The sequence below is a fragment of the Puma concolor genome, chromosome D2, assembly GCF_028749965.1.
Source record: "Puma concolor isolate L17-30 chromosome D2, mPumCon1.1.hap2, whole genome shotgun sequence".
Classification (NCBI taxonomy): Eukaryota; Metazoa; Chordata; class Mammalia; order Carnivora; family Felidae; genus Puma; species Puma concolor.
This window is the reverse complement of record NC_141677.1, coordinates 34,140,667-34,149,639: the sequence shown is the minus strand read 5'-3', so window position 1 is coordinate 34,149,639 and position 8,973 is coordinate 34,140,667. Positions and strand designations below refer to the sequence as shown.

The window sequence follows — 8,973 nt, the reverse complement described above, 5'->3', positions numbered from 1 at the left end:
GCCACTGTGGTCCAGTTTTCTTTTCACTGACTCTTTTTTCTTAGTCAACACGTAAACGGACTCTTTTTAACTGAATTATGTGTGTACACTCCTTGTGTGTGTGCTCGGGAGGGACGGAAAAGGAGGGGACCAGAGGAAAAGCCTGAGAATTTCTGGGAGCCCTTTCACTTTCCCGCCTCAATACTGAGGGGGGCGGGGCCCGAGGCCGGGCCGGGGCGGGTTGCTTCCCTGGCCCCGCCCCAACCCTAGTTCTCCGTGCCCCTCCCACATGCGTTTCGCCATGATCCCAACAGGCCCAGCGGCTAGGAGGGTCACGTGAGGGTGGGCGGTGGAGGAGGAGGTTTTCCTCCGCTGGTTTTTCGTCTCTATGGTTGTCAGAGGTGGGCGGCTTTGATCCAAAGGCATTGGCAGCTCCAGTGTGGACAGGTGAGTCCTGGACCCTTAAAGGTGTGAGGGACAGCCATTTAGGGAAGGCGAAAGGGAAGGCAGGGCGAAACAGCTTTAAAGGATCTGGCCGCCCGTGTGTTGGCTTTGGGATCCGGCGACTTCTCGGGTCTGGCGGCATAGCTGTCTTCCCTGGCGCGCTCAGTTCAGGGGCTTGAGAGGAGTCCTTAGTCGTGTCTGCTTGCCGTCCTCCGCTTTCCTTCATCTCACCTCGTCCCTTTTCGCTGTCCCGGAGAGCTCTCCGTGCAGAGTTCCCAACGGCGAGGTTCACTTGGGCGCCGATGTCCCTCTCTTTTCGGGCAACCTGGAGATACACAGGTAGACTTGACTAGTTTCGCTGGGATTTGTTGATGTGGATGGACGTGGGTGATGGAGTTTACACTTAGATGCCTTATGGGTAGAAATATTAATTATTGAATCGGAAAAAGAAGTAGAAAGTCAGTGGGGACCCGAAGGAGCAAAACATAGTGCAGCCTTCTTGGACTGCTCAGTTTTTATCTTTTACGATGCTTTCCGTTTTCATTCTCGCTTAAGTTTCCTTTTTACCATCCCGTCCTGGCCCACCGTACGATGTTTTGAGAATGAGCCGAGTGTTACTGACTCTGTGTGAATGTTGAGAGAAGAGTTTAAAACGAACTGTTCTTTAAGTTGCTGTCTCTGCTATATTATGGTTCCTTTTCCTTCCCTTTCAGAAGGGAAAAAGTGTTGTTAGCCTAAAAAGTGTTGTTAAGTATTTGTAAATGTAATGTAAGAAGAATTACCATTTTATGGCCAAGGGACTAGAATAAACTATTCCCCTTGTGGTACCTGGAAAGACTCACTTTCTTTGTTATTTTATAAGTGTTTTTATCTCCAAATTTTGGGGTGGTTTGGCTATACCTTTGTTTATGTTAAAGTACCCCTTAGGTCCTGTGTGCAAGTAATCTAGCAGTAGAAGAAAGGAGTATGCTGACAAAGTGAACCAATTTGGGGTTGATAGATGCAGAATTAAAGTTTAAAGTTAAACCATATGACTAATAAAACGTCAGCATCTTGAGACACGATATCGCCCTGGATGACCAACACGCTGTCTTTCTGGTGTTGGACAAGGTAATGAGTTTGTTGAACATCATCTTGTCTTAAAAACTTTTTAGAACTTTTCACTTGTTCGTGAGAAGATGGTGTTGGCCTCCAGCTACTCTTTATAGTCACCCTTGATAGGTGATTATCTCTTCTACTTAAGATCATCACTCTGGCCATCTAATTATGTCTGGCCGTCTAATTATGTCATTGACACCCTCTAAGTGTCCTTACTGAAAATTGTGAAACACAGAGTAATACTAACAAAAAGTGAAGATTCAGGAGTTGGTTCTGTGCTTGGGGAGAAAGGGAAAGAGTGATAGAAGCTAATAAAAGCAAGAGAACAAAAGCACAAATCGCTACCTTCTTTATAATTTATAGACCATATTCAGTAGACTTTTTATATTCCCACGGATGCATCTTGAGACTGACTTTCCTATATTTAAGAATGAACAATGGTATGTAACTTTTCCCATGATGCATTATTACATGAAATAATTATAACTGAAAGATTTAACTGACCCTTCAGGTCTTATATTATTTAGAATTATAGGACTAAAGTAATTGATAAGGTTTTTAAACCTAATTTGGACACTTTTAATCTATATTCATCTTTTTGCTTTAAAGTTTATTTATTTATTTTGAGAGAGAGAGAGAGAGAGAAGTGGGGAAGAGGCAGAGAGAGGGAGAGACAGAATCCCAAGCAGGCTCCACACTGTCAGCACAGGGCCAGACACGGGGGCTGAACCACAAGATCATGACCTGAGCCAAAATCAAGAGTGTGGTGCTCAGGGTGCCTGGGTGGCTCAGTAGGTTAAGCATCTGATTTCGGCTCAGGTCATGATCTCCCAGTTTATGGGTTCAAGCCCCAGAGCCTGCTTTGAATTCTGTGTCTCCCTCTCTCTCTGCCCCTCCCCCGCTCGTACTCTGTCTCTCTCTCTCTCTAAAATGAATAAACATTAAAAAAAAAAAAACAGTGGGATGCTCAACTGACTCAGGCACCCTTATATATTCCTTTCAAAAAGAGAATCAGTTTTTTTTTTTAATTTTTTTTTTCAACGTTTATTTTTATTTTTGGGACAGAGAGAGACAGAGCATGAACGGGGGAGGGGCAGAGAGAGAGGGAGACACAGAATGGGAAACAGGCTCCAGGCTCTGAGCCATCATCAGCCCAGAGCCTGACGCGGGCTCGAACTCACGGATCGCGAGATCGTGACCTGGCTGAAGTTGGACGCTTAACCGACTGAGCCACCCAGGCGCCCCGAATTTTTTAAAAAAGCTTTACTTGCACTTTTTATTTTTTCCCCACTCAAAACAAAAATAGCTTGGGTGTTTGCCAACTAAAAAAGTTGATTCTTTTAAAATAGATTTTCTCTACACTTTGTAAATTATGAGAAAATTGTTAATGCTTTTAAGACATTAAATGTTGTTATGTGAGCATATTTGAGAAGAAAACACAGGGCAGGATTTTTAAATGTTTTATATTTCCTGTTATAAAAGTGTATGTGCCTGTTTTGGAAAAATGTAAATATGATGAAAATATAACATTGAAAGTTGGAGTCCTAATTTATCTTTTCCCCTGCCACCCTGTAACCACTAGTTAGTTCCCTTTGCATATTTGTGAATCAGTGTGCAAAAGTAGAGTCTCGAGTAAAACTCCCTGGGAGAGATGGTACTAATAGCTCCAGGCTTACATCCTACAACCTTAGAAACTCCAAAAGAGAGAGAACTTCCCTGTGTCTGTGATTCCAGCAAACTACTATATGAGAATTTCATTAACCTGACTTGGGTCATTGCCCATCCTGGCAGTAGTCTCTATGGTCAGAGTGATAGAATGCTTTGTGTGGTCAAGATTGGATCTTGTTCTCACCATGGAGTGGGGTAGGGGGATACCGTTTTAAACTACATGAATTAGGAACAGGCAACGTCAGGGTGCCTGCCTGGCTCAGAGGTAGAGTATCCCCCTCTTGATCTTGGGGTTGGGAGTTCAAGCCTCACATTGGGTGTAGAGTTTACCTAAAAAAAAAAATAGACAACAGTTTTTTTTTAGGGAAATTTAGGTGTCATTTTTCTGGAGAGGGGAGAACGATTCCTGGACAGGCAAAAACAACAGATGTTCACTGAAATAATTATATATGTATTTGTTTTTTTTTTTTTAATTAAGAGAACTTGCTTTCTTTTACCCAATATAAATTAATTGTATTTTGCAGTTTGAGTGTTAGTGTTTTTTTTTAATGTCTATTATTTTATTCATTTATAGAACTTGAAATTTAAACTCCTTGACTAGCATATATTTGTGCTGTTGTTATATGTTTAGCCCTGTACTCTGGAGTATTCAGCTTTTCTAACTTTAGGTATATTGTGTGTTTGTCAGTTTGTTAAAATCATTTATTGGTAATTTTTTTTTTTTTTTACTGTAGGTGTACTTAACAAATTGTAGTTTTATAAATAGTAAATGAAGTTTTGAATATTTAAATGTATGTAGTTAGTATGGTTAAATGCTTGATTCTTTTAATTATTACACGTTTAGAAATCTGTTAGTATAGAGGGGTGCCTGGGTGGCTCAGTCGGTTGAGCATCCGACTTCAGCTCAGAGTTCAAGCCCCGCATCAGGATCCTTGCTGACAGCTCAGAGCCTGGAGCCTGCTTCAGATTCTGTATCTCCCGCTCTCTGCCCCTCCCCCGCTCATGCTGTGTCTCTCTGTCAAAAATAAATAAACTTTAAAAAAATATATTAAAAAAATGTGTTAGTGTAGTAACCATTTCATTTTGAGCATTGTATGAAAAAGAAATTATAATTGTCACAAAATGCTGTCACTGGACATTAACTTTAAGACTATAGTTAACATTAATGTCTGGTTTTGTATCTTTATGGATTATTCTAATGGTTCATTATATTTTAAGAGAAAATATAATTGAAGTTACATATTGTTTACTCCACTGTCTTGATTTGGTTTAAAGGAAATGTTAGCAGTTCAATTCAATGGACATTTGAGCTTTAATTGCAAACGTTGGTGTCACGGGCTTTAGTTTAGACAGATTCATATTCTAAAATCCAACTCCATCACTTCTTGATGTTGAGCAAGTTACTTAATCTCTTTGAACTTGAGTTTATTCCATTTTCAAAATAGAAATAATAACACTTGTCTCAAGGGGGGGTCTTATGAGGAGTAATTTAGTGTATGCCAAGGGTCTGGGATGTAGTAGGTACTTATTAAATGTAATTGTTAATAATAATGAGAACAAGAAATAACGTCTAAAAAGATTTTACTACCCCAATTTCAAAATGTTTAGCTCCAGAGGGTTTAAATGTATATATAGGTGTTACAGAATTAATTGTTTTGTGTCAGTTTGTCTTGATTTTAGCAGGTTTTTAAGTTCTGTGTTACATAGATAGCAATAAACTAAAAGACTGTTTAAACTACATAATTATTAGAGGACTGCCCAAGTATTTGAAGATGGCCTAGTCCAAGTATGAAAACTGTTAGGATAGGGGAATGTATTGAGAGAATTTTACACAGACTCTGAGCTCAGCAAAGTTTAATATTAAGTAGGTCTTACATTCCTTGGCTATACAAGGCGACCTAGGTGTTGAACACCTTGGATGTTGATATAAGAATTTATGGTGACTTTTGGTAATAGGCAGAAATAATAAAAATGGATTAGCTTTTATTTTTATTTATTTATTTAATGTTTTATTTATATTTGAGAGAGACAGAGCGCTAGTGAGGAAGGGGCAGAGAGACAGAGACAGAATCTGAAGCAGGCTCCAGGCTCTGAGCTGTCAGCACAGAGCCCAACATGGGGCTCGAACTCAAGAACCATGAAATTATGACCTGAGCTGAAGTTGGACACTTAACCGACTGAGCCACCCAAGAGCCCTGGATTAGTTTTTATTTTTAAGGATGAGTTCAGGGTGATGGTTACATGAAGTAATGCTTTGAGAACATGTTATATTGGACACCTGCAGGTGGAAGAGATAATAGTTTAGAATGTTACTTGAAAAACAAAAAAAGGCAGCTGTAGAATTGAACAACTGTGAAAAGTGACTGGCTTTAAATATAATTTTTATCTGGTATGGGAAATTAAATATTGCCACTTTGAGAGGAGAGGTGTTTTAGCCCTATTTATGAGCAAATAAATAGCTAGAAATGGATTAATCTTTTTTTCCCCGAACTGATAGAGTAATCAGTTTTAACATTTCCTAGGCTAACTAACAATAAGTTCAAGGTGGTTTTTACTAACCATGAGAAAATTGAAAACTTAATGTAATCTTGGAGAAATATATTCATATAATTCATGTCAGGTATACAAATAATGTTTACATTTCTCTTCAAAGTGATTTCGTATTGGTCATTTAAATCTTAAAGTCCCTATCTTAATACCTTGCTTGTTCAGAGTTGGTGGTTACTTTGTGTCTATTTTTTTTTCTTGAGAGTGTGCACATGTGCGCAAGCAAGCGCATGAGCAGGGGAGGGATGGAGAGAGACAGGGAGAGAGAGAATCTCAAGCAGGCTCAGCACTGTCAGCACAAGAGCCTGACACGGGGCTTGAACTCGTGAACCATGAGATCATGACTTGAGCCGAAATAGAGTCAGATGCTTAGTGGACTGAGCCACCCGGGCATCCCTAGGCTGAGCGATTCTTGATGCCAGAAACAAGTCTTACTCATCATAATATCCTGAATATGCAGCAGAGTACTTGTAGTCTATACAAGTTCAGAACATGTTTGGTGAAGAGTAAGATATTTCATCTGCCTAAAAATCAGAATAGAAATAAGATATAATTCAATAGATTAAGTCTGCACACTATAACCTATATCAGTCTGATGCATTAAGAAAACTTACTTGGAGACCTCTAGAAAATTCCATGCACACTTTTTACCACGCATCAATAAACATGTTTTATCTGTAATATATACCAAGGCAGTGGAGAGAGAGAGAGGAAAAACATTTCCATTCGTTAAGGAGCTCATAGTCTAGTGGTAGAGACAGCCAGATGAATTGATAATTACAACTTAGATTTATGCTAATTAAGATTCAAATTAAAAATTCAGTTTATCGCTTCAGTAGACACATTTCAGGTGCTCAGTAGCCACATGTGGCTTGTGCTTACTGTATTGAATAGATGTAGAATATTTCTATCATCGCACCACATTCTGTTTGACAGAGCTGTTGTAGAACATTATACACTTGAACCTACATTCCCTAATTTCAGCTGATAGTTAATTTTCATTTCAATCATATTCCTTCCTTGTTCAAATAAAACTTGCTTTTAGATTTGAAAGTTGTATTTTTTAAAATTATCAAGTGAATTTTATAATACATTTCAAATAAAGTGGTATTGTTCATTTTCTCATGTCTTTGATACGTGATAGCATTTAAATTAAGTAGTTTCAGAATTTGATTAAAATATTTTTTAAAAGTTTATTCATTTTTGAGAGAGAGAGAGAGAGAGAACACAAGTGGGGGTAGTGCAGAGACAGAGAGAGAGACACAGAATCCGAAGCAGGCTCCAGGCTCTGAGCTGTCAACACAGAGCCCGACAGGGCTGGAACTCACGAACCATGAGATCATGACCTGAACCGAAGTCAGACGTTTAAATGACTGAGCCCCCCGGGTGCCCCTCAAAATTTGATTTTTAACTTCAGCATTGGTATCATCTGACTTTCTATCCTAATAATTTCTGAGATGGCAGTGTAGCATAATGGTTAAGAGCAATGGCTTTGAGATCAGAGAAATCTTCCTCTGCCATCTGTTGGCTGTGACTTTAAGCAAATTTTCTAAAAGCATTGAGCTGTGGTGTCCTCAGTAAAATAGGAGTAATAATACTTATTGCAAGGGTTATAGAAAATTAAATAAGGTAACAGATATTAGGCTTTTAGCATAGTACCCCTCACAGAGTATTGTTCATTAAATGCTGGCATTAAAGAGAATTTTGAACAACGAGTTGTTTAAAAGTTATTTAAAAGAAAACAATTTTTTGAGAAAGTTGGAGACATTGGAAAAGAGGCTGGGTATTAGAACATACCAAGGAATTAATGCGAAATTTGTTAAGTGTAAGTGTGACATGATTATGTGGAAGGAAAGTCTATATTTTTGGAGACATATCAAAATAATAGCAGTGAAATGATAGACTGTCTTGAGAGTTGCATAAAAATGATTCACAAAGACATACGAATAAAAGGGATGGAAAAATTGGTCTTAATATCCATTTCTGGTGAAGAAGGATTAATAAGTACCATATTTACCTTCCTGCCTGAAATAGCTAAAAAGGCAGACCAAATATACAAAGCAGTGGTTTCCTAGATTTTGGACATGGTGCAGCAAAGGAAGGTGATCCTTGAGAGATGGGAAACAGATAGGGTGAGCTCTGTGACTGCTCTGGTGTGCTGCCTGGAGTTTCCCCCCTGTAGAGCAGGGAGGGGGAATCCCAACCAGAGCACAGGGGTCTCCTTGAATTGACACAGCCTGGGGAGGCCAAGGCGGCTGGAGTTTGCACGACAGAGTACTAGAGATGAGAAAGCTGAAAGGAGAGAAAACTTTGGACATCTGCAGAGGCTCCCCCTCAAGTATTGAGTGGAGAACTGATCAGTGCACAGATGTGAGGAAACTACTGAAGCTAGGAAAAGAACCACCTGAAAAGAATAGAGAACAGTACTCAGAGTTTTCACAAAGGCAGAAATAGTGTTTTTTCCTGTCAGCCAGAGTGGAAAATGTCTTACTAGGTCATATAGAGTATTCAGAAGGGCTTTGTTTTAGTAGTGGGATAAAATTAGGTGCTCCAGCCCAACCTAAAAAGCTTTAAAAAAAAAAAAGCAAGACCTGAAAAGGTCAAACTGTTTCTAAGAGACTTAGACTTAATTATAAGCTCAAGAACAGTTATAGGAATTCAAAAATATCTAGCACCCAACAAGATAAAATTCACAGTGTCTAGCATCCAATCAGAAATTGCTAGGCATGGGGTGCCTGGGTGACTCAGTCTGTTAAACACCAGACTCTTGATCTCAGCTCAGGTCTTGACCTCGGGGTTGTGAGTACAAGCCCTGCATTGGGTTCCACACTGGGTGTGGAGCCTACTTAAAAAAAAAAAAAAAAAAAAATTACTAGGCATGTAAAGGAGCAGGAAAATATGACCTATGATGACAAGAAAAAAAAAAAGTCAAAAGCAAAACTGGTGACAGGTGATAGAATTAGTAGAGAGGAGTATTAAAACAGTTTTTATAATTGTATTTCATATGCTTAAGAAACTAAAAGAAAGATTGATTATGTTAAATAGAAGCATGGAAGATAGGGAAAAGACCCAAATGGAATTTCCAGAGATAGAAACTATAATGTCTGAGATGAAAACTACACTTGTTGGCATTAATGACAGATTAGACATTGGAGAAGGAAATTTATACTGAAGCGCATGAAGTATACAAAATAATCTATGAAGAGCTCTTGCTATAAGTACTTAATTTGACTCTGG

The 8,973-nt window shown here is 38.9% G+C and overlaps 1 protein-coding gene across 4 annotated transcripts in view; it reads left to right on the top strand.

The window, feature by feature from the left end:
- Positions 1–286: 286 nt before the first annotated feature.
- The window catches only part of MICU1 (mitochondrial calcium uptake 1), a 247,772-nt gene continuing 239,085 nt past the window's right edge, over positions 287–8,973 (top strand). For 3 of the 4 annotated variants that reach the window (XM_086679944.1, XM_086679942.1, XM_086679945.1), the window contains exon 1: positions 287–426. The gene's annotated coding sequence lies outside the window, so the exon portion shown is untranslated. The remainder of the gene's footprint in view (positions 427–8,973) is intronic. The other variant, XM_086679943.1, reaches the window with a different exon arrangement.